Raw genomic sequence first — 26,633 nt, 5'->3', positions numbered from 1 at the left:
CACATTCCATGTTTGCCATGCAGATTTTTTCCCTTTCCCACAGAAGGCAGAGACAACATCACATCCAGTAAATGCATGAAAAAATGGCATTCCATGGGCCCTTCCTGGTCCAATTTTGATGACAAGCTCATGTACAGGAATCCACCGTGAATGTCTTCCTTGACCAAAGGCAATCCACATTTTCTTCAGGCCCAGCTTCTGCAGAGATGACATTGCAGAGGTGGCAATGACAACAACATCAGTATCATTTGCTTTGATAATAAGTGACTCATTTCCCTGCACTGCAGCATGTCTAGCATGCACAAAAATGCGGGTATCTGCCTCTTCATGTGTGCATGGAGCTACTTCATGTAGAGGTATCACCTGGTTGCTGATTGAATCTTCTCCTCTTGTCACAATGATTGGGTTTGTTGTTTCTGTGACTGATATTCTGTCAGCTAGGAAGTGGAACAGCTCGGTCTTGTTGGTGTCATCTCTCAAGAAACTTTTCCAGTTGGATAGGACTTTGCTGCTCCCAATAACTCTTCGTCTGGTTCCTTTTCCGCGCCTAATCCTTGCTTCAGCCTTCAAGCTGCATTACTGGTATGTGTCAAATACCGCATGGGTTAATTTAAACTTGTTTCCGGAGGAATTGATCCTGGGAAGGATGTCTTCTCTGGCATAGTTTTCAAATGTCTGATGAATGGGGAGGTAGTGCATTGATCAGGGCAGAGCCATCTAATATTATTACATCTGCTTTTGGTTCTGCATCTGGTATTGCCACTTCATTTTCCAGTATGTCAACCAGATGGGACTTCTCATGACAGGTGTGGAGCTTTCCACCATCACTGAGAGATGCAGCGAATGACTGGTTCTCATGTTGAAAGAACCCATGTAAATCACATTCTCTGCTCTGACAGGAAATGAACAGTCGTGAGAATAAATGACAGTCTTCCTTTATCACCTTCTCCTTGGACATGCCTCCAGCCTGATCCTGTTTGAAGAAGGTGATCTTGTTCTTTTTGATAGGCTGATAGAATGTGCTTCCCCCCCTGAAGTGAGTTTCCACTTCCTAGTGCTTCTATAAATGAATTGAACTGCTCTATACCTCTCCTCTGGTGTCTTGATCATTTCAGGCATTGTAGGCTCAGCAATATCCTTGGTATCCAAGACAAGAAGGTCTGCTGATTCTTCCTTGAAAGGATTGCCCATCTCCTCTAGCACGACAGTGAGTCTGTTCACCTTCTCAAAGAAAGTGTGTTGAGCACTTTCATTGTCTTCATGGTGCTTCTTGCTGATGGTTGCATCTTTTGTTCCAGAAACCGCTTCATATTCGGCAATCAAGCGACATACCTCTGGCCCAGCCACCATCCACCTTTGAAAGGCAGCAGGATCCTCTGTAAGTCCGATTGCATTTGGGACACTAGATTACTGCAGTGATATGATGCAAATCCACATACATACATGTGCATATTGTCTAGTTGACATTGAACCCCATGCCGAGTTTCACAGCAGTGATGTCACCAGTGTGCCCTGGTAGCACACAGACATTCACCCCTTTTGTTTGAGAGACTTTTTCACTGAACTACTGGATGTTTCAAGTCTATTAAACATATTTTCTTCTACATATGGGCTAGGTACCATTATTGCAGAATTTGTGCACTGTATATTTGGAGCAAGACATACTCCTTCACACACCGAGTCTCTCTGTGTGATACCCTCACCTAGTTTAGCCCGTGAGCCAACGCGGTTTACCGGGGTGTGACCGCTGCCGTGCACTCGCAACTTCTTGGAGCCATAGGTGAGAGTTGGGGTCTGTAATGAGGACCAGCATCAGTAGTCTATCTATAGGATGTGGCTGACTGCTGAAAAAGGTACTACCTCTACTACTACTACTACACCCCTACACCCCAAGCAAACAACAAATTAGCAACTAGTTACTTAAAATAACATTGGTTTGGGCACAAAAAATAAACAAAACAGGTTAAAAATTGATATCTAAGAAGGTTTTAATGGGTATAATCTGTTTCAGCACGTCCCCAAACATGTAGATAGAAACTGAAATCATTCAAATAAGTCATTTCTTTCATGAGATATGTCAAAAATTGTATTTCATGGCTTTAACCAGTGGCCATCTTGAAAAAAGGCGGCCATCTTGGATTTTTGATTGGCTCATCGACTAAAATTGAAGAATGACCCTTTTGGCATGTTCATACCAAATTTCATGCTATATCACCATTTGAAAGATTGTCCTCAAAATGAGCTGTTCGCTGCTCTACTATTTCGGTGATGGAGAGCTTATTTGATGGCATTTGTTTTCACACATGTTAAATTATTGGCAGAGCCTCTTTATTCTCATCCACGGTCTCGTACTGATATCCTCACAATGGTTCCTTCATTTGTGGATGCAGGAAGAATCCTGGACCAGCTCGGTAACACTTTGGTTCTGCTGCAGAATGCTATAAATCCTCAGTTTTATCAGTCACATCATCAGTCACAGCTGAGCTTGCACTGTATTCGCATGCAGTATCTTCCAGGTCCTCACTAATAGCCTGGATGGCATTTGCCCTTCATATGGTTTTGTATGATGGAGAATCGACCCCTCTGCTCGCCCCACCCTCCGCCCCAAACTTTCATCATCTGATGATGAATCTCCTGTCGAGATTTTTTTTTCCAGTGGAACATGTTATTTATAATTACACATTTGTCTATATGTGAAAAACTCACTTGCAATATGATGCAATCCATTTCTGATTTGTAACTGGCAGGAGCACTTGTACGTTACTGCAGTTGGAGTGAGGAAGGCTGGTATGACGATTCACTGCCAATATCGTTGAAAAGCCAACGGCAGTCTGCACGGCAAGGTCATGCACGCTTTTGAAACAGCTGTTCTAGGTATAACTGGTCGTACATACATTATGACTCTCTTGTTTGGGAGGTGTACAACTGTACATGATTACCTAAAACATCAGCTATGCCAGGAATGTGTAGCATTGGTAAGATGGGCCAAATGACCCTTTCTTGGGCCATATTGTCACTCTTTATTCACCACTACTTTGCTTTGTACTCTTGTTTAATGTCCTGCTTCATCTGATCCATTGCTTGATTTATCATGTGCGAGGTTGCAGAAGCAGTGTTGATCTATATTTAGATATTGAAGCAATCCATAACCTCGAATTGTACTCTGCTGAAATGTTCTGTTTTTAGTGCAGCCTCGGTATGATTGGCCAAATGGCCTTTATTTGTCACCTCTGCCACCGAAGGTGAATTAGGTTATGTTTTCACTCCACTCTGTCTGTCTGTTTGTTTGTCTGTGTGTGTTGTCTGGCTGTGTGCAGGTATCTCAAAGTTGTGGACGGATTCGGATGAAACTGTGTGTGTGTGTGTGTGTGTGTGTGTGTGTGTGTGTGTGTGTGTGTGTGTGTGTGTGTGTGTGTGTGTGTGTGTGTGTGTGTGTGTGTGTGTGTGTGTGTGTGTGTGTGTGTGTCATGGACGAATTGATTCGATTTTGGTGAAAATCTGGATCTGGATCTGGTTCCGATATTTATTTAATTTTTAAAGTGATTCTTCACCATTGAAAGATCGGGCCAAAAACGATACATTGCACGATATTTCAAAAATGTATTGAGCCCGATATGTTCTCCTGGATCAGGCATTGCATGGCAGAGGTATGTGCTCCACCGAGTGTCCTTCTAGTTAATTATAGGTTGTCTCGAATTTCCTCCTTTGTATTGCTGGTTACCTTGTTGCGTTTGAAGTTTGTTAATTGTTCAGAACTTTTCTTATTATCCTCCTTATTGGGGGAATATTTTAATGGACATCGTGTGTGTTCCACAGTTAATTCCTTACTCAGGTGATAATACTTTGGTATTTTTTTTTTGTCTGGAAATACCGAGTAAATAATTTGTTGTGATAAAATTTGTTTTTGGTAATTGATCAGTTTCTTTCTTTTTTAAGATTTAACATCAGCTGATAGGATGCAACAAGTCTGTAGTTTTATTATTACTTCCGCCACCAAAAGTGAAGGAGGTTATGTTTTCACCCCTCTCTGTCTGTCTGTTTGTCTCTCTGTGTGCAGGATATCTCACGAAGTTGTGTATGGATCCGGATGAAATTTTGTGGACTGGTTGGGTGTGTGACAGGAACGCACTGATTAGATTTTGGTAAACATCCAGATTCGGATCCGACTACTAGAATTTTTAAAGTGATTCCTCACCATTGAGAGATTTGGCCAAAAACGATATATAGCACAACATCTCAAAATGTTGTGGACAGGTTGGGTGTGTAACAAGGAAGAATTGATTCAACTTTGGTGAAGATCCGGATCTGAAAAATTTTAGTGATTCTTCACCATTGAGAGATAGGGCTAAACCGATAAAAGCAGGTTATCTCTAAAGAGTATTGGGCCCGATACGTTCTCATGGATCAGGCATTGTGTGGTAGATGTATGCGCTCCACTATTTTCCAGTTTCTATTTCCAGTTGTTTCTATATATTCCAGTTTCTCTACCTTCCAGTTTCTCTTTATATTAATCAGATGTAAACATAGTCTCACTATGCCAATATAATATTTGAAATACTAACTTCTAAATTCCTGAAAATTTCGGGATGCTCAGCATGAACAATATTCTTGTGAAGTGAGTTCCATCCATTGGAATAGCAACGGACAAATGACCAATGATGTCTTGCAGTTTTGACCTATGCTAAACATTTGTGTAGCCATGGAACCTCAAAATGACCTTGTTGTGATAAAAACGACTGGCAAACCTGTCACTTACTCGGATGAGGTGTTCGGTGAGCTGTCTGATGAATGATGGAAATATCAGCAGCTGGACACAATTGAAGAGGTTGGAGATGTTTTTTTGGGAAACCGACTTTAATATTTCCTTTCCAACCTCTCTGGAGTTGTAAGGGTATGCTGCGGAGCACTTTTCCATCCTGCCTATGCTTCTTTCATGATGCTCCAAATGCAACCTCTTGGAGAGGAAAGTAATGCTGGATGGTGGCAGGATGTTGCAGGAAAGAAACAGCATGCTCAGCAACCTGGAAACGGTCTTTGCTTTTTCAGTGTGGGGCATACTGGACATAGGTGTGGCCCCTAAGGTGGTTAAGTTATGTTCAATCATTGATTTCTCGATACATATAATGTAATTATGGGTGGGGTTTTTCAACAATATCCTGATTTTGAGAATTACCATCAAAGTTATATTTTTATCGCCCAAAGCGACTTGTTAATTGCCGGCCCATGTGGAGACACGAGCCAGATCTTCCTCGACTACAGCTGCTTTACGTACCCATTCACCGGGGAGATGAAATGACTATAGTATAATGTTATCGGCCTCAATCAAAACCCAACATGAGTGTACCTCCCTGAAAACAATGTCACTAATAAAGGCTAAGAAAGAGCAAGGCGAGGCTCTAACCCGGCGGCACACCAATGTGAATATGCAATTGATGACTGCTGCCTCTGATTTGACAGACGATCAATAATTCAGCACAATAGTCTGCTTCAAGGGCAAATGGTTCAGTTTGAAAAATGTAACTCCGATGCCAGACACAAACAAATATTAGTTTATATCGAACAACATTTTGCTTGTGTATAGCATAGGAGTCACGATTCTAGCTTCATTTCTGTTACTATCGTCAAGTGCATCCCAACATATCTGAATATTAATCACAATAGGTTGGATTGTGAAGTAATGTTGATGGAAAACAAACTGTTCATTCTCAACGAAATTGGCGGACTGGAAATAATCGACAATGCAATAACAAAAAAAAAGATCCCATTGAATACAAGCCTATTAATCTGCTTCTAATTGTTTGCAAAGTCGTGGAATCCATCGTTACTGTTAATCAAAAATCCTTCCTTTTCTCAAACAGCCTGATCTCAGACCATCAGTTTGACTACTGATCCCGGTGTTTGTCTCCTGGACATATGCCACTTCTGCTATCCCAATAATCATCAATGGAGGCCCTGAATCTCAGACAAGAGATTAGGTTCGTCTCTCTGGATACATCTCAATCATTTGACGCAGTCTGCAACTCCACCTTGATCTCCAAGATCTCAGCCAATGGCATCCAAGGCCTCCACTTTTCACGATTTGCTGTTCCTTCAATCTCGCAGTCAGCACGTGGCTTTCAATGGGATCCTTCGATCTTTCCCTGTTGAGGCTGCAGTACCTCAAGATAGTCTATTTGGCCCAGTCATCTTCCTCATCTTCATCTTCATCTATGTTCTTTCTGATTCTCTGGAAATCCCTCTCACACAGCATCCCTTATCCTGCAGATAGACAGGCAGCAGCCTCTTCTCTCTCTGCAGACCATAATAAAATCAGATGCTGATCCAACACTTGGACATGTCTTTAAACTGTGACAAATTTCACACACATTTCTTTCTCTCCAATAGGAGCATCTGGCGAGTCCTCCCTTCCTTAACAAACCTCGTGAAGAAGACCATTGAGCCTCACCATCTCTCTCTTTATGGAGTGCAGCCTGTAGCTGTTGGTTCCATCATTGGTTGGGACGCGGCTATGCCGCTGATGCAGTGTCCCCCTTACCAGTGCACTGGTACTCATTTTGCCAACCTTGGAAGGATGACAGGTTGAGTCAACCTCCTGGTGTATTAATTCAGTGGCCAACGGGGCTTGAACTCATGACCCTAGGATCCCAAGCCGCCACCCTAACCACTAAGCCAACACCAGACTTAGCCTCACCATGAACGATGATCTCTCACAATCCTCACCTTACCACATATCAAAGTTTGTTTCCAAATCAAGCTGCTGACAGTGAGAAGCATCTTCCATCTTGCCATCTTTCTTTGGAAAATCTGAACGTCTAGCAATATACAAGGTTTTCTTGCACAGTTCAATGCAATGCTACTCTCCCCTTTGTGCTGGTGTCCCTTCATCACACCTTTCACATCTTGATGCCACAGTGACCACAGCTATCAAAATCAATGGAATATCCTGCTCATTGCTCACCTGCACTCATTTGTTCCTTTGTTTCCCCACCTGTGGAATCAACTTTCACATTCTCTTCAATGTTATTCTTCCCTTCCAGGTCTCCAACACTGCCGTTCACTGCCATCTCAGATAATCCCCAATCCTAAACCACGATATTTTCTACCCTTGTTAACTCCAAACAAATCCCTCCTCCGGACAATTTTTCCACTTTTCCACTTGGAGTTTCCTTCTGTATCCATGTTGTCCACCCCATGCATGCATGTTTTGCATCCTCTTTTTGTCTGGTACATCCAGTACTGGCTCTTCCACGAACCTCGATGATGTTTCAAAAAAACACAGAAAAAGCTGAATCTTTGGGCCTGTTACTCTTGCATTGCAGAGGTTCGTGGTCTCAGGTACCTTTTCAATCATGCCCCCATGTCCTTCCATGTTCTTCCACCCCACCTCCACTCAGACATTTTTTCCACTTCCCTCTGTTCTTTTCTGTTCTATTCTGTGTTCTAGCACTTTCACGAGCCTTGGCTTTGTATTACAAAAATTAACTATAGACCTCATGACTTTACATTGACAATGGAGAGGGGATAGGGGTGAAAGACTCGTTTTAGATTTTCCACTCTGTCAACATAGTCCACGAGTCAATACAAGGATCAAAATTATGAGCCAGTGGTGATGCCTGCTCAGGTGCGCACATTTTGTGGACAGTAGCTGGAATGCTATCACGACCAGGACTTTGAATCATTAATTTTTGACGAAGTAGCTTATTTTTGACTACTTTTTGTTGGAAGCAAGCAAAACTTGAAGGAATGCACAAATTCTGTCACGATCACATTGGTTGTTACTTTTAGTACTTGGCGTTGGGAATGCTGACAACTGATTTACTGGTGGGTCCAAAATGATGTGTAACTTTTTATTTCAGTACCCCGGCATTGCTCGGGAGAAAATTTTTGAGGGGTGGGGAGGAGAATTGGAAGGCCTGGGGCAGGGAGTGGGGGGGGGAGGCAGGAGAGCCAGTGGGCCAAGGGCTGGGGTTGGGGCAGGAGAAGCACCAGTGTGCAGGTGGAGGAGGTGGCTGGGCCGGGGAGGCAGGGAGAGTGGTGCGGTTTGACCAGATCAACAACTGTTGAACCTCACACTCCACAATCCCTAGCATGTGGGAAGCAGGGCTCAAACTCCAGCCACAGAGCCATTCCACAGGAAGACAAACACCCCGGCAGTTTGCAGCCAAAATTAATTGTCGATACAATTGCTCAATACGTAAAGGAAACTCTTGAAAAGAATATAACTACAAATTAACATAACTAACCAAAACTTTCGGTAAGTCCAGCCATTCTGACTGTAATTCCCTTAATATATAATTTATGCATCATAACCTCGAGCCATTTGGGCTATGAACGCATGGAAACGTTAATAACCATGTTGTACTGATTAATTTGCTGCACTCGTATTCGCTCAACCCAGTCCTTCAACTTTTCCTGATATTTACTTTCGGTAAGTTAAGTTGGGAGTAGTTTTGTATCAAAATAGAGAATTATTTTGCAATAATTGTATTAAGGGAATTACAATAACAACAAGCATCCGTTGAAGACAAAGTCTTTGATATCCCCCGCCATCGTAAAATTTTTTTTTTTTTTAAGCTGTAAACATCAAAAAGCACGAGTTCACCACTTGCTTGATATGTGTACCAAATTTCATAAAGATACCTCAAGTGGTTTTGCAGTTATGCTCCTGAAACGAAATGTGACGGACGGATGGAAGGACGGACAGACGGAACCCATTTCTATATCACCTGCCAACTTCCTTGGTTGGCGGGGGGATAACATTCTGAAAGGATATCTTGGGGAATGTGTGTGTGAAATTTTGCCTCAATCTGTCCAGTCGTTCTGGAGAAGAAGATTTTAAAAAATTTATTAATTTTCAATCCAAGATGGCTGACGAACCATGTGACCTATGACATCATAAATTTACATTCTGCCTCCAATCCTCCAGTGGAATACGTGTGTGAAGTTTCGTGTTAATCGGATGAGGTGTGTTTTTCGATCCAAGATGGCCACCAAATGATGTGACATGACGTCATATTTTTTAGGATTTATGCAGACATGATGGAAGATGATAGTTGCAAATGTTCGCTTCGTTAGGTTATGTGTTTGGAGAGAAAACATTATTTCATATTTTTCTTGAATCCAACATGGCTGCCAAACCATGTGACCTATCAATTAGAAAATATCAAAACGTACCAGTTCACCACTTGCTTTATATGTGAACCAAATTTCGTAAATATATTTTGAGGGGATTTGTAGTTAAGCTCCGGAAACGAAATGTGACGATGGACGAACAGACGGACGGAACCCATTTCTATTTCCCCCACCAACTTCGTTGTTTGGCGAGGGATAATAACTCAACTTATGGGAAGCGAGGGTTGGGGTTAGACGGGAATTAGTGACTGATATGCGAGTTGAAACCAATGAGAGCCGGAGACATCAAGGCCACGCCCACAAACCGGCACAATATAATTGAGGAAATTAACCGGCACCTCACAAAATGAGGCAATTAATGGCACAAATAAAAATGATGGATCAAAACAACAACAACAACAGCAGAATGTACGCGATGAGCAGAAAAATGGACGTGATGGGCGATTAAATAAAAAGGGAGATGAGTGAAGCGATGGGCAGAGAAATGGCGGTGGTATGGGAGGAGTTTTGGGAGTGTCGGATCGGTGTCCGGGAAGAGATGAGGGAGAGTGAGGCTAGACTGATGGGACAGATTGGGAATATGATGGAGGAGGAAGAAGGACTGACGATAGGACAGAATGACTTGAAGGAACAAGTGGAGAAGAACACAGGGGCGATAAAGGAGTTAAGGGCCACCAAGAACGAAACAACAAGAGAGATGATGGAAATTAAAAAAGAATGTAAAAAAAAAATTAAAAAAGAATGTAAAATGGGACACGAGAAACTAACGAAGAGAGTAGAGGAGGTGACGGATGATGGGAACAAAGGAACGTGGAATGAAAACACAAATAGAAACAACGAAGGTGACGTTGGAGGGGGAAATATAAGGGGCGCATCAGGAATTAATGAACGTAAAAGAGGAGGTGGATGAGGTAAAAATCGACATTATTGAAATTAAAGTAAAGGAGGATATTATTGAATGCATGAACGTGTTATATTGTTACGAATCTGGCAGCCATTTACACACAACAGCCAGAGTCCCCGCAGTTCAGTTATTTCGATAAGTATGTGTTTTTAGTTCGGGTCCCATCCGTGTGTGTGTGTGTGTGTGTGTGTGTGTGTGTGTGTGTGTGTGTGTGTGTGTGTGTGTGTGTGTGTGTGTGTGTGTGTGTGTGTGTGTCTGTCTGTGGCCAGTCTGTAAGTAGAACTGTTCAAGTGACCCCATTGTACATTTTCCTGCATGTTCGTGATTCAGTCTGTTCTGTGTTGCCCTTCCCGAGTATTGCAAATAAACCCCTGTTAAATGTACCAGCTCGTTGCCTGTCGTTTCTACCATTGGCCTAGCATGGTTCGGGCTTGAGAATTAGGAAGGCCGTAAGTTGTTGTCATTGTTGTCATTTGTAAGTTGTCATTTGGGCCGGTGCCGCTTTGGTAATTTCCGCTTGGTTATGCCGGATCCGAGTCGGCAACAGCGACTCGGTTCGGACAAAGCCGGCTGAGGGTGCGGCTTCCCCGGTAGTTAGATGGCGTGAGTACTTAGGTAAATTGGAATAGACAAGTGGAGCCTACCTCACGCCGTCAAAATATTGGCGCCCACGGTCCTTTAAGCGACCCGTTGACTCCGGAGTTATCCGGGGTGATGACCTTTCAATTCCGGTGTTCGGTGGGAGACGGCCCAACTGCTCCGTCTGGCGGTCGCCCTCTGCACCGAACCCGGCACCACAACAATATTTACAGCGTGACAGAGTGCTTAAAGATCAAGCGAAGAGGACATGGGTCCTTGAGACTAAGCGGAAGGAGGTGAGTCCAGTGAAGGTGAGTCATGGTGAGACCGGGCACGTGCATGATGCAAATGGGTGTTTGTTGAGCTTGGGTGTGACAGGCCCGGGGTTTCTTGGAGTGCCGAATGTGCAGAGAGCAAGCGTGATGGAGTGCGTGCCAGGAACGAGTGGTGTGGAATGCATAAGCGAATGTAAGAGCACAGGACATGCACTGACACAGACGGTGGTAGCTGTTAGCTTGACTGACGGGAGGAGTGAGCCCTCCGTGAGCAACAAACTTAAAATGCGGATGTGTTCTGGTCTCGAGTGTGGGAAAATCATCATGGATTTGGGATCCACGCCGGCCCCGAGAGGGACGCTTGCATGGCACGTCTGGGAGTGTGCATGATCCGTGCCTCGCAAACCACCCAAGAACGGACGATTGCATGGTTTAGTGACAAATGCTGAGGGGCCGGCATGTAAACGCTCTGTGACAGATAAATCACTGGAGCATGGACGGCAAAAAGAAAGGAATTTTGCTGTAAATATTTTTCCATGGGAACCAGGTGTTCAATATGCACGGTATCCCCCCGTCCCCCCCCACCCGCATGAGTAATGGGCATGGCGAGCACGGCCGGGTTCCCTGTGGGAAAACCCTAATTCCCAGTGGGAAAAAAAAATTAAAAACAAATTGGTTTGCGACAGACGTATGGCTGAGCACCTCCGTGGATGCAGAGGGCTCATTGTAGTCGAGCTAAGAGATAGCGACAGTAACCCCCATGTGTGGAGCGCAGTGGTGAAACAGCCCCACACAGGAGGCCCAGGAGCACTAGCCTAAGAGGGATGGCATTGTTAGGCCCACATGGGGGTGCCAGTGATGGTAACCTCTATGTGGGTACCAGAGCGGTGGCCATGAGGGAGGGCTAGGATAAATCTAGGGACCGAGAGTGACAATAGGGACTGTTTCGGTGGAGACAATGAACATGTAGTGGGGACGTAGAGAGGTATAGAAGGTAGAGTTAAATGGAAGCGTGCGTAGTACAAGGGAAGATGAGGGTGTACGAGTTTGTTCGGGGAAATTAGTTAGGTGATGCTGTGAAGGTAAGTGGAAATGTGTTTGTGTGTGGTTGATGAATTATGAGTGTGAGGGCAGGGCAATGGCAGGTATGAGTGTGAGTAATAGAATGCATGGTGTAAAGGATTAAATGGGTGGAGTGGATCCCACCCAAGGAAACCTGGGGGTTAGTTTAAAGTTAGATAGAGGGATTCGGTAAATTTACATATGGATGTCGTTATGTGGTTGGTGCTGATTGTGGAAAGTAAAAAAAAAATTGTGAGGTGCAGGAGATAATGGAACGGCTGGGGGTGTGGCTTCTGAGCGTCATGTTCTGATGAAGCAGGCACCGGGCACTGGGGGCTCGTCGGCCAGGTGAGGCCGTAGGTAGTTCCCGGTGGCCAGTAGTGTATTACTGGATGCAGGTACCCGTGGAGAGGGACCTGGTGTGCCAGTGCAGTGTTTCTTGTCGTGTTCAATGGGCCCGGGTACCCGAACAGCGGGACCTGGGGCGCCAAAATGCCATGTGGGCATCGAGGGGGGGGGAGTGCCAGAGAGGGCATCCCCCATATTAGGGTGAGGAGCACACAAGCTCGGAGGCAGCTCCAGCATCCCGGGGGTGCTAACGGTGAGTATGCAGGTGGGCAGACTTGCTATTGGAGCCACACTACCCAGCCACAAAATTGTTCGATGGCACGTAAAGAAAATTTGGTGGGTGATGCCCAGAATTGTAAGAGCACCAACACGTAGGCAATGGGAATTTGGGTTGTTAGAACCCCATAGTTGAACAAAGGCCTCTTGGCAGGGTATAACCCCGGAGACAGTTTAAAAGTATAACAATATTAACGTAGTTAGGATTAATGAAGACCCCTTCGCACCATCCACTCTTGGGATGATCGCCGGCTGCTGGACTTGCCCTCCTGAAGGACTTGACAATGAGACGTCTCACGACGTAAATGTAAGATTGCATGTCGTTCTACTCTTTTTCCTTTCCATAGAACCTTGGTGGGGATTGGGTGTGAATTTGGCAATGGGGATAGTAGAATATAGGAGATAAGACGGAGCTACAAATTGTAAAAAGAGGGGGGCTAGGGTAGTGTATATGAGGGAAAAAGACAGATGGGTGCAGACGAGTAGGGCCAACCTCGAGCTCTCCCTTTCGGCACCACCGCCACTGCCCCAGGTATGTGTACACCACGGACCGGCTATCTGTGTTGGTCGGACCTGGTGTTTAATGGCATTACCTGGTTTACCTTTTTCCTTTCGTGCTGTTTGCCTTGCTGTTAAGCTTTGTATCGCCATTCCCAGGACCATCAATACATCACTCACCTTGCTGGATCACTGTTCTGCAACCATTGCATCACTCAGCTCACTTCTCCATTTGATCCGTGGCCTGTGTTCCCACCCCCAACTGCTACTCGCTGCAGCCTTATATCAGGTGACACCGTTCCAATTATTATGGTGGTTTTGTTTTGTTTTCTTTTGTTTGAACTGCATTTACTGCAGCAGCATACTACCACACTTTTGGACTGCCCCTTTCTTGCAGCCTCATACCAGCTTCATACCAGCCACATACCAGCCACATACCAGCCACATACCAGCCTCATACCAGCCTCATACCAGCCTCATACCAGCCACATACCAGCCACATACCAGCCACATACCAGCCTCATACCAGCCTCATACCAGCCTCATACCAGCCTCATACCAGCCTCATACCAGCCTCATACCAGCCTCATACCAGCCACATACCAGCCACATACCAGCCTCATGCCACTTTTCTTCACATCTTTTTGACACGAATTACCATGACCATGAATTGCACAAACGCAGCAGAGTGGAGGAAGTGGCTCGGTTCTTGTTGCTGCTTCCTTTGATCATTTTTATTTTGAAGGCCACAACATTTATGGCTTGTATGCTGGTCACTGGCCAGCCGGTTTGTTTTGTTAGGTGTGCTGGTGAAGAGCATAAAGGTGGCAAGAAGTCAACAGGTGTCTCCTCCCCCCCCCCCCCTTCCACAATCGTCCTTTTGAATTTTTCTAGGTCCTGTGTCAAAATATAGTTGTATCGTTGTGAAGATTATTAAAGCCCCACCGGTTATATGTTTTCGGTTCAAAAATTCCGGCAATTTCGGTGTAGCATACGGTTGTTTGTGTGAGTCAGTTAGGTAGTTCCGAATACATCAGGTGGGACATATCTAGTTTAAATTGTCGCCCACACTAAAGGGTAGAGTTAAAACATAATAGGTAGGAGGGTAACTTTACCTGCATGTCACATGGCAGTGCTAACTTTTAATGGCAATGTTGTAACTTTTAACTGGTGTCTCCAGCTGTTTCCCGATGACTCGGGGCGAGTCTGGGATAGGGAAAGGGGTAGTGTTACTGATTTTAGAATCCGATCCGACGAATGCATACAAACATCTAGGTCCTCAGATGGTTATTTCCCTAAATGCATGTCCAAGATAGACCCATCCCCATGCCTGGTGGGATTCTCACTTTGATGCGTTGAGAAGGGTAAAGAATAGATCCCCTCTCTTATGGAAAGCTCCTTTTTCTCTTTACGGCAGATACATTCATGCACACGAGATAGCCGTTAGCCCAACGGAAGCTGGACACCCACCTCGTTCCATCGACGTTGACAACCACCTTTTTCCATCGACGTTTGACACCCCATTCAGCAGCTCTATGGACACGAACTGGCTCTTTTTCATATCAGGGTGAATATTCAGGTGATAATTGTTGTTGACGTTTTATGAGCGCTTTACGTTTTTGCTCTAATTCTGGAAAATGGATGCTTTCTGCCGTTCGTCCAGCACCACAAACATGGCATCGTAGGCCAGGAATGATCGCGGGACGGGCAGATTGTCACGTGGAGTGATGCGCAAATGTGCGGGGTGGATTTGGTTGGAGTCTGCTTGAGGCTCCGACCAGACGGGCCACCTATAAAGAGGACGAGAGGACCGTTTTTTCCCAGTCAGTTGGCGATAGCTGGTTGCATTTCTGACAGCCTTGAGAGTTTTGCGACAGTTTGTGTCAATTGATGACAGCTGGGCAATAGCTATTTTCGGTTCCAGTCAGACGGTTGCTTCGTCATTTCTTGAAATGACTCACCTTGAAAATTTCTGAAACCAGTGGGAGTTATTCTGAGGCTGCATTGGGCCTCGAGACAGATTCACTTGTCTCTTCCTTAATCCTTTCCAAAGGGGTCTTAGGGATTGGGGATAGACAGTCAGGACAGGTTCGCCGAACAAAGACGATAAGGGGGTTAGGGACACACGTAATTATAAAATTATAAATAATAAAAGAAAAAGTCTAAATTTCATTTTTTTTTGTTACAAGCTAATGGGGTGGGTATGGACAAGGGCAGGCATAGGCAATAGGTTGGGGGAAGACCATAGGGTCGGTCCGAGCCCGTCTTCAGACTGGCCAACGCCACCACACTCCCTCCACAACCTCACGAGACCACACCAAGGCCGGCCAGCTTCATATGCCGACCTGTTGCATTGCACCTTACCCGGTCTGCATTTGTCATGCCTTTTGATGCCTTACCTTGACTCCATTTGTCATACCTCCCCATGCCTTTATTTGCATTGCCATATCACCACCTTTACGATGTGTGCCAGGACCATCTTAGTGAATGTGTTTGCAAGGACTGCCCCGCAGGTAGCCGCGTCACAGGGGATTGCATTGGGCAGCCCGGATAGCTCCTTGTTGTGTAAAGGCCAGTTCAAATGGACCGGGGATTGCACTGGGCAGCCCGGATAGCTCCTTGCTGTGTAAAGGCCAGTTCAAATGGACCGGGGATTGCACTGGGCAGCCCGGATAGCTCCTTGTTGTGTAAAGGCCAGTTCAAATGGACCGGGGAGTGCACTGGGCAGCCCGGATAGCTCCTTGTTGTGTAAAGGCCAGCTCAAATGGACCGGGGATTGCATTGGGCAGCCCGGATAGCTCCTTGTTGTGTAAAGGCCAGTTCAAATGGACCGGGGATTGCACTGGGCAGCCCGGATAGCTCCTTGTTGTGTAAAGGCCAGTTCAAATGGACCGGGGATTGCACTGGGCAGCCCGGATAGCTCCTTGTTGTGTAAAGGCCAGTTCAAATGGACCGGGGATTGCACTGGGCAGCCCGGATAGCTCCTTGTTGTGTAAAGGCCAGCTCAAATGGACCGGGGATTGCATTGGGCAGCCCGGATAGCTCCTTGTTGTGTAAAGGCCAGTTCAAATGGACCGGGGATTGCACTGGGCAGCCCGGATAGCTCCTTGTTGTGTAAAGCCAAGTTCAAATGGACCGGGGATTGCACTGGGCAGCCCGGATAGCTCCTTGTTGTGTAAAGGCCAGCTCAAATGGACCGGGGATTGCATTGGGCAGCCCGGATAGCTCCTTGTTGTGTAAAGGCCAGTTCAAATGGACCGGGGATTGCACTGGGCAGCCCGGATAGCTCCTTGTTGTGTAAAGGCCAGCTCAAATGGACCGGGGATTGCACTGGGCAGCCCGGATAGCTCCTTGTTGTGTAAAGGCCAGCTCAAATGGACCGGGGATTGCATTGGGCAGCCCGGATAGCTCCTTGTTGTGTAAAGGCCAGTTCAAATGGCCTGTGAAACGGCGTGTGGCCTGCCGTGTTAGGGCGAGTTGCTTCCAGCAGCCAGGAATAAAATGAAAAAAAAAAATTCACCGACAAACAAGGGACCATTGAGGGTCCAGAAGACGTCTGATCATCGATTGCCTGCTGTGGCACTCAACCACGAATGTTGCCTTTATATTGTTCTTTCCTCACGTCACAGGTCCTGGGCTATGGGTATTGTAAATATTACAAATGTGTATCGTCCGAACCCACCTGTTGTTTGTTTAGCATCGGCAATGTAGTTAAGTTGTCCGAATGAGTCTGTTAGTTTAGTTACACAACGCACTAGGTTATTTATTTTTCGTTCATGTATTCAAAATGTCGCACTCAGGGATCCGTAGGTAAAATGTACTAGGGGAAACTTACACCTGCATGCCACGGATGTAAATGACTCGTGTCGAGTCCAGCAAAAGGGAGGGGGGGCGGTAGTGTTATGGTTCTAGGAACCGTATGCATACAAACAAACATACAGTTGTCCCGAAGTCAGTTATTCCATTAAGTATATGTGTAGATAGATCCCAACCTTGTGTGTAGTGGGAAGACACTGGGGTGCGTTGTGATGTTTTTTTTAGTTTGATTAATAAATCATTATATCCCCTCCATTACGATCCACGGTACCAGAGTGCTTGCAGCCCTCGGTTCACTGGCCACAGCACACCATTGTCCAACTGCTGTCTCCGGAGGCTCGTTTCTCGAGGCAAAATTTTCGCGTTCGCTGTTCCAGTTCCTCCGCTTCCCCAAACGTTCCAATTCTTTGGCTTCCCCAAACGTTCCAATTCCTTCTTGACAGGTCCAGACACGCGTGGAGTGGGCGGGCTTTCCCGCCCAGGAAGGGCGGACCCCATGAAGGCCCTGTCCAATCAGGATGGACGATGACGTCGGCTTCTCCAAGGCCCCTCCCCGACCTTGGGGATCTATGAATTACGACACCATCCTCAGAGTAGAGTGAGAGAGTCGGAGAGTTCGTTGTTGGTTGAGGGAGGAAGAGGTTCGCTGGTTGGATTTGAAAGTTTGTTCGTTCGTTGGTTGGTTGTGAGAGAGCTGAAAAGACCTCGACCAGGCCTTGGTCAGGTCCTGCTCCTGTCTGCGGCCCCGTTCATACCTTGGACTCTGCGCTCTCCACCCAGGCTCCTTTGCAGACACGGTCTCCACACGTGTGGCTGGGGGTCGAACTGCATGACCTCTGTCGGGTGCCACACCACGGAGCATCCCTTCCCTCGGAACGTTCAGGTACCAAATGAACTGCGACCTCAGCTCCCTCCCACCGTGGCTGCAAAAGTCCTTTGCCATTCAACTGGGTTTATTTTGTCCGAGTGTGTGTCTGAGTGTGTTGTGCCTGTCCATTAAGTAAAAACTGTTTAAGTTTTTGATAATTGTAATTGTTGTTTGTATTCATCTCGCGTAAGTCTGCATTGTGTCTGCTTTTATAAGTTGCTGTAAAAATTGTCGCTCGATATCTCTCTTCTTTCCCCTGCATAACACACCAATAAACTTGTTCCTGTACCACATGTTTTTCCTCGCCTACTGTAAATCAATTATTGTAGAAATGTTCCCAGTTCGTTTTTGTCTTTTCCTTCATTGGTTCAGCATGGTTCGGATCTGAGTTTATCCGGGTCTTTATCCCCGATAATCTGTTCATTCGAGCCGGTACGTCCTTGGCAGTTCCGCTCGGCTGCATCCGATCCGGAGTTAGTAATTGGTACTCTACCGTAGTTGGTAGAGTGATCCGGTTCGGGCAAGGCGTACCAAGGGCGTGGTTCCCCGGTCGTCGAAACCACGTTGTTAATTAGGTAAACTGATTACACCTGGCAGGAAGACCCTACGCAACGCGGTTGAGGTATTGGCGTCCACGGTCGGTTAAGCGACCCGCCGCGTCACGGAATTATCCGTGAGTGACGGCCTACAATTCCGGGAGTCTGGTGGGAGACGACGTAACTTCACCCACCTCGTGGTCGTTCTCACCACTGGACCCCGTCCCACAACAATATACATATATACATACATACATACATACATACATACATACATACATACACATGATTAGTTGAAAACAATATATATTATTGCCAATATATGCTTCAACAAGCACTGAGGAGAGATTTAATTAGTAGTTGATGAAGTGCTCAATCCAAGCACCAAGCCTCTGGATGACAGCTACCACACGGACACTTGATGACTCGGCTGAGAACTGGAGCTGGTATGCATCTGATTTCCCACCTGATGTTATTTGTCAACTTGTACAGCGTGTGGGCTGTTTTCATACATTTTAGCTTTGATGAACCCCCACAGGTTGTTATCGGGAGAAGACAGATCCGGGGAGTAGGGAGGCCATGGGTTGTCTGTCCTCCAAAAATTTTTTAGAATAAAAAACCCTCAAAATCTTCTTCTCCAAAAAGGCTGAACAGATCGAGGTGAAACTTAAACGTATGACCACCTATCCATGAGGAACAAAAACTTTTGCACTTTTGATGTCATAGGTCACATGGTTTGGCAGGTATGATTTTTTTTATAAGAATAAATCTTTAAGAACCTTCTTTTCCAGAACGGCTTGACAGATCGAGGGGAAACTTCGCCCACATGTTCCCCAAGCCTTGGGGTTACCACTATGTTCACGCATAATTAATAGGTCACATGGTCTGGCAGCCATATTGGATTGAACCAAAATCTTAAAAATATTATTTCTCTTGAACCGCTTCATCAATTGACAGGAAACTTCACAATTATGATCTAGTATTGATGCGGAATATATATTTTAAATTTCAACCTGATTGGATGTATGGTCTGGCAGCCAGATTTATTTAATATTTTTAATCTGGGTTCAGGGATTTAAATCAAACTTGGTACAAGTATGTATAATGATGTAATAATGTGGGCAGAGGCATATCCTGCAACAACGCTATGTTGAAGAGTGCCATTCTCGTTTCTACTAATGTTTTCTAAACCCCTGATTGTTGTTTACATGAACTGAATGCAGGAACAAGTGTGACCAATCCACATGCCAATTTGAAGGAGACATGTTCATCTTCACCTGAATCTTTTGGAATAATTTCTGTCCTGCTCTGCCTTTGCTGAACCCCCTGCGTTTGGGAAATGGAGTTATAGCTTGGTCAACAATATGTGCAGTAATAAACGTTCTTCAATCAATGATGAAGGTTCCTTGGTGTTTGTTTGTAGTAAATTATTATACACTGTCGCAGAAAAGATGACATCCGCTCGGTATCGATCCAGGTTGGGTAAAGAGATTTAAAGTTTCCTCTTTCCTGAACTGTTTGAGAGTTCTGTGTTGGTGTTTACTCTCTCTCTCTCTCTCTCCCCCTTGCTTTCCTACTCCAACTCCGTGCAACACATGATAATTGGTTATATTACAAGAGGGAACTTCACATGAACTTCTTGAAACTCCCAAGCAAAGTGGGCAAAAGGTGATGGATAAACTTTTGTGCTGATTTGGCGAGGGGAGTTGGGTCACTGTGCAAATTATGGCTGCAGTATACAGTGAGAGGATGCTGATGGAGGGATATAGGAAATGTGGTTTGGCAAATGGCTTCTTCGGGGTAGTTGGTGAAAAAGGATTCGCTGTGGGGGTTGGGAAAACTGGACAGAGTGCTTGATAAATAATCTTATTCAGAGTGGCAAGCAACCTTTGACCCAGATTCCACGTGGGCCTATCACTTGTCCAGTGATAAGTTGTTGCAGCTGTAGCTCTACTTGTTAGGGTAATGTCTAAAATGCACAAACAACTATTAAGTCTTTAAGTTGAATAATCATGTGGTGTCTTCCTAAATGTTAATGGCATCCTCACTCAAGGATATAATTGCTCTCTACCTCTGTCATTATATATTAATGTAGAACAAGCAAATCCTGGAGTGCGTATCTTAACAAAGAGCAATTCTGTAAACCTTGAAGTTTTATGAAAAGGAATGCTTTTCAATTTGCGTGTTTTTTAAACTCCTACTCCCATATAACCATGCTAAGTCACAGGATGTCAGTTCTGTCAAAGCAATGAATACACTGGGTGGTTTGCCATTGCCTGCCCAGCCATGAGAATCAAACCCACATTGGTAAGGGTAATGCGCAGCAATGCCTTGCCCACAGAGCTGCTTGTGTTTTATAAAAAATAATAATAAATTGATGCATTTGAAACATAATGTTGTGGGAATGCCTTCCAGGGGGTAACTTTGCATAGTACAGCGACGGTTATTTCCCATATTTCATGTGTTTGCATAAACTGTAATTAGTCTAGTCTGTGATTAGTCTATTGTAATTCCACTGTAATTAATATAATCGTATGTACGGCAACAACGATTAGCACGTTGCCTGATTGGCTTGGTTGTTTCATTGGAGCAAGGTGTCATGGCAAACAGGCCCATAATCCGGCTCGGTTGGCAGGCGCGACCGCTTTGACGTGGTTCGTCGGATTCGGACCAGCCAACTGGGGTGGCCTGACGACTGCAGTACACCAATACCTTTTGGCAAGCAAGTGACAACATCGTTACTAAGTCATTTTGATTTTTCTTTCAGACTATCTCATCACCTACATTATTACTGCCTGATAAGTGTGTTCATCTTTAGGAAAGCCTAAAAATATCAGATGGCCTACATCAAGGCTTTTATTTAATGGTTTTGGCTCATGGAGGAGCTGAACAACAATGGGTAGCATATTCACAAACTACCAGAGGGTACGTTTTTGGGGGGTGGGGAGGGGGAGGTGGGTGTACATTTACAAGTCGGAAAGGAGGAATGACACAAAACAAGTAACAATTGCTAAGAGGTGAACAAAATGGGAAAGAATCAGCAAGTGTAGAAAAGATGGTGGATGTCATGATGAGCTAATGAGGTAGTGTTGGGCAGTGAATTGGGAAGACTGAAGTGAGGCTGATGAGACAATGGCCACAAGGATAGGATTCCACAATCGGGGGAATAAGAGGATGAATAAATGAAGGTGTGCAAACAGTCTGCACTTTGGGAGGGTGAGAAGGTGAGAGTTTCTCGAGGAATGGAGGGCGGAGGTAGGAGAGGGCAGGAGCAAGGTCTTAACTGCAGACTCTGCTCAAGACGAGGAAAAATGTCTGCAATGTGATTCAGACAAAGCTCATATACCAAACCTATCCATCTGTGTGGCAAACTTACCCCCCCCCCACCCCCATTTCCTCCCCTTAAGCTCACCTACTAGACACTGTGCCTTTTTCATCTGAGAAGGTAGACAGTATTTTTCCTTGACTTTTCCTTGGTGACTGGCCAAGGTTAAATAATTGCCAGTGCTCTGTTGTTTTTATTTATCCTCTGTCTGCTTTCTTCAGCTTGTACTTTCCCTTCAGTTGCATTCCTTGTGCTTGGAAGTCAACCAAACTCACTCCCATTCCCAACAAGAGTTCAAAAACAGATCCACTCAACTGGAGGCCAATGAGCTTGGTTCCACTTTTAAGAAAGGTCATCTACACAGCTGACATAACCTTTCTTCTAAAATGGCCAGATCTCTGATCATCAGTTTGGATTCCATCCTGGTCAATCCACTGCTTCTCTCTCTCCATAATGGATGGAGACCCTAAAAATTAAATATATGGTCAGAGTTTTGCCTCTGGACGTATGGTGAACACTCTCTACTATCTGAAACCTTGCATTATGAAGCATGGAATATGGAACATGTCATCAACTGAGGAGAATCTCACATCCTCACCCTTTCTCTCACAATGGACCATCTAATGAAGCCAGCCAGCTTTATCAACCACTCAAAGAGGCTCAGTCCTTTGAACTTTTGCCCCACACCATCGACAATTACCTCCTTGAGGGAAGGCCATAGATCACAGCTGGCTTCCAAATCCAGCTGTTGACTGGGTTTTCCCCCATTCTGCCAAGTACTTCATCAATCTGAAGTCATAGCCTACACGAATGTTTGCTCTCGCCTATGGGCTGTGTCTTCACTTCAGGTCTTTCTCTACTGGGTGCTGTGGAATTCAAAGCTCCAAACATCAATGATGTCTCCCAAATAATAAGCACAAGGCCTGCTATCCCCATCAAAGAGAGAATGGTGGCCTCGGTTTTTCTACCACGTCTCTTCTGGTCTGCTCCTTTATCCCTCTGTTTCTCCCCAGAATATTCTTGCAGTAACCCCCTCTTTGTTGACTTCTCAAAATCCAGGGTCTCTATTTACATTCACTCGTTTGTTCCAATTTGTTCATGCTTGTGGAACCACCTTCCTGATTCGGTTCAATCCCACCCTTTCCTCCAGAGGTTGAAGTTGACAGTACACCACAATGTCATACCATCTTCCAGCCCTTTCAATCATATTTTATACACACATTAATCCTTCCTTAACCTACATCTCTAACTTGCAGGATACCATGTTTCTCTTCCTCTGTTCCTCTTTTCCTGGTCGTTGATTCTCTTGCTTGGGTCTGCTTGATCCATTGTCAGTTTATTACTCTTCGATCCTTCATCACCCTTCTCTTACTTTGAGCTCAATTTTTTTTATTTTTTAATAAAAGTATCTAAACACTAATGATGAGAAGGAAAGATAGTATCAGAGGAAGGCCAGATTATCAGGAAAATTTCCAGTGGCAATAATGCAGCTTCCGGGAAATGTGGAGAGAAAAATCTATAAAGAGTCACATGTGTGGATCCTTGCCAGCGGGATTGAATTTTTTTTTTTCTAGGGCCTTTTAAGATGCAAGCATAAAGGTTGGTCATGGGGAGGGGTGGGATGGGATAGGTGCTGAAGGAATTAAAGGGTGTGGAGAGATTTTTAAAGGATTGGCACAGAATGGTATGGTGAAATTCCACTGTAACACAATCTTGCTGCGCCTGGTTGAGATGCATGTGCTTTAGCATTGTAGTCAGTGGTCGCAAGGACTGACAAAACTTTGGTGGCTGCGGTATCAAAATGCTAGGGTTTAAAACCTTGGGTTTGTCTGCAATGATGAGGCATGCTCTATAATGCTGTGGATGCCATGAGAAGCGAGATAATATGAAAAAAGGACTTTGTGTGTTCAATGGGTTATTCGGGAATGCTATAAAAAAAAACGTTGAAACGTGTTCTCATTGGATTTGTTCAGAAATGTTATGACGAGGAGCAAATGGATGTCGGTCGTGTTTGCCAGACAGCAGATGGAGCAAGATGGTCAGTTGGTAACTAAATGGCCAAAAGTGCTGCGGCCTGTGACATAATTGTAAGAATCAGTTGGAGTTTAAATTGTGATTTTCGTTTTGTGTATAGCTGGTGGCTGCTGGTTGCATCATTGCCGGGGGCGCAGTTGTGCGGCTGATGCAGTTCCCCCTGTTGGTGAGGGCAGGAATTTGGAATTTTGCCAGGGTGATGGGGCAATCGCTCGACTATTAGCAACCTCGATTGTAATAGAAAGAGAGTTTGGTTGAAATTGGATAAGTAACAATCAAATGTATCGTGGTCAGACAGACAGACAGACACCAAATTGCGTATGTTAGTATGATGCGCCACACACATATAAAATGTTACCTGCACAGCAATAGAAATGTATCGACGTTATCATCGACACACCATAATGTGATTCGAGTAAAAAACAGATCACTCACCGGCCAATCATCATGTTCTTTATCATGTTTATATTTTGGCTGACAATTTAGGATGTGATTGATCTACTGTCGTAGCAACATTTTATAACTTTTTCATTTATGTGCACACATGCTTTTCTTAATGTATTTACTTACAGGGAATTACACTAACCCGATGTGTCATGAGATAATGCTGTGGATTAACGAATAAAGATAGCACTGTATAAACCGATTGCACGCAGACACGTCTTTATCTTTTACAAAAAGCAACAAACTGTTTTCCGAAAAATGTGATTCATATTTGCAAGGCAGAGGTGAAACCGGTGAAATTGGTTTTCTTTTTGCCCCCCTCTGCTGGACAAACCCAATATAACCATAAATTAAGGTACACCGCCATCTAGTGAAAGTATGGTCCCATACTTGGGAGGATAGCTGAGAGGTACGCACACTCACCTCTGAGCTATCTAGCCTGGGTTAAAATTTCGGCCCAGCTATGAACTGTCATCTTGGTGTTTCACAAGTAAGATAAAGCATTGATGCGTGTGTCGTCCTGCGGATGGACGTTAAACTGGGTTTATCGTCTGCCAGAATTAGTTGGATGTTAAAGATCCCACGTTGTCCTTTGTGAAGGGTCGGTGGCTATCGCTGGTACCTTGCATAAATTCCAAATTGCTGTTCTAACATAATGGGTGCACTGCATCAACAGCACAGCCACATTCCCAGAAAATGATGCACCCTGTAACTACATGCTGCTTACAAAAGGAAACACCACCGTGCGGAATTTTATCTTAATTCCGAGAGATAAATAATAAGAAGAATCACAACACTCCACCCAATGGTCCTCCTCGTGCCATCAGGCACATAAGCCAGGCCGAGGCTTTCCCCAGAAAACTGGCAACCATTTTGCCCACCCAAGAAAGATGACAGACTGAGTCAACATGCCTGGTGTTATCTTGGCACGGCTGGGGCTTCTTCACCGTTAAGCCACCATCAAGCTCAACACTTCAACACCTACACAAAAACCTAGAGTGAGGAAGAAATCACATGATCTTTCCTTCAAAAAAATTTAAATTCTGGCTTCTTTAATCTTCTTATTTCCCTTTCATTGTCCTCGTGATGTTTCCATTTTATGACGAAACAAAACTTATCGTGAACAAATGCAATGGCAGACTCTGTGAAGGTGCATGCGTTGACAGACTTCTCCAAGGTGGAAAACATCCTCCTTATCAACTCGTAGTTGAGAAAATCCATCAACAATTGTCTAGTCTGGTGTTGGCTTCAGATCTTAGGGTCCTGAGTTTGAGCTCCTGTCAAGCTATTGAAATAACAGCAGGTGAGTTGACTCAGCCTGTCGTCCTTTCAAAGTCAGCAAATTGAGTAACAGCTTACTGTGGAAATAAGCCATTTGAGTATCCCGTGCTGGAGTGGTAACCCATCCACGACTGTACTGTACTCCTTAGCCAAATGAAACTGTCTTGGCAGCCCTATGTGCCTCACCGCGTGAAAGGAATGGTTATTAGTCCCCAACCAGTTTCACCAGAGGGGACTATCGGTTTACTTTGTGTCCGCCCGTCCATCCCACCTGTGGTTTTTTTCAGACTTTTTTTCCCCCCAAACCAATTAACTTATTCAACTTAAACTTGGTGCATGGTTTTATTATGATAAGATACAGAACAAGTTTGAGTTTTTGGGCATTTCGTCAATTTTTCAGTTGTGCCCTCTTTAAACTTAGAAAACATCACATCGGTTGGGGACATATATTGCAAAGCAATTCTCGCTCTTGTTATTATTATTATTATTATTATTATTATTATTGTTATTATTATTATTATTATCATTATTCCAACAAATGTCTGTTTTGTTTTTGTTTTCAAATGTGTGCAAACAAATAAAAATTATCATTATTTTTCATCTGATAAGGAAGTATCAGAGAGAGTAGGATAAACAATAAACAAACAAGCCGGTAGGTGACATGGGTGGTTACTATATAATTGCATACCAGTCATATGGTTTTTGACGGATCGGGCTGAAAATTTTTGACAAAGAGGTTGATTATAGTGCGCACAAAAGCGCCGAAGCCGATTTTTGATTTTCGAAAAAAATATATATAAAAATATTTTTCGGATTTTTTTCAAAAAATTCAAAGTCCCGTTGTTAGGCAACGGTGGCGTCCATAGCAACGGTGCTCAAAAGCATACAACTCGATCCTGGTATGAACCTACCAGTCAAGTTTCATCAAAACCGGTTGACTCCTGGCCTCCAAAGCTGTCCATTACATACAAACAGACAGACGGAAAACCTGAGAATAATGGGAGTCTTGTGACCGACCACCCAATCAATATTGTTACGGCTGTGGAAATTCGCAAACCACCATTCAGGACCCTCAGGTGAGATATCTTCATAGGTGCATGTGTAGAGTTAGCCCAAACCCGTTGTATAGAGGGAATTTATGCGATCCATTTGGGCTGCGACGCTTTGAGTTAGCCATTTTTTCTGTTCTTTCTTTATTTTGAACCAACCACGTCTCAACCGCCATCACACAACAACCACGCCACCACCACCATCT

At 44.6% G+C, this 26,633-nt stretch overlaps 1 long non-coding RNA gene across 10 annotated transcripts in view; it reads left to right on the top strand.

Annotated features, from left to right (window-relative positions):
- LOC147020199 (uncharacterized) overlaps positions 1 to 19,690 on the top strand; it is a 60,751-nt gene extending 41,061 nt beyond the window's left edge. For 4 of the 10 annotated variants that reach the window (XR_015061702.1, XR_015061703.1, XR_015061705.1 and 1 more), the window contains 4 exons: positions 2,748 to 2,874; positions 13,234 to 13,363; positions 14,492 to 14,653; positions 19,518 to 19,690. This is a non-coding gene — a long non-coding RNA (uncharacterized LOC147020199). The other 6 variants (XR_015061707.1, XR_015061706.1, XR_015061701.1 and 3 more) reach the window with 6 other exon arrangements.
- Positions 19,691 to 26,633: the final 6,943 nt, after the last annotated feature.

This window comes from Eptatretus burgeri, chromosome 9 (assembly GCF_056783735.1).
Source record: "Eptatretus burgeri isolate ZD-2024b chromosome 9, Ebu_testis_v1, whole genome shotgun sequence".
NCBI classification, from domain to species: Eukaryota; Metazoa; Chordata; class Myxini; order Myxiniformes; family Myxinidae; genus Eptatretus; species Eptatretus burgeri.
Note: the sequence above shows the minus strand (reverse complement) of the source record. Positions and strands in the feature narration are given on the sequence as shown.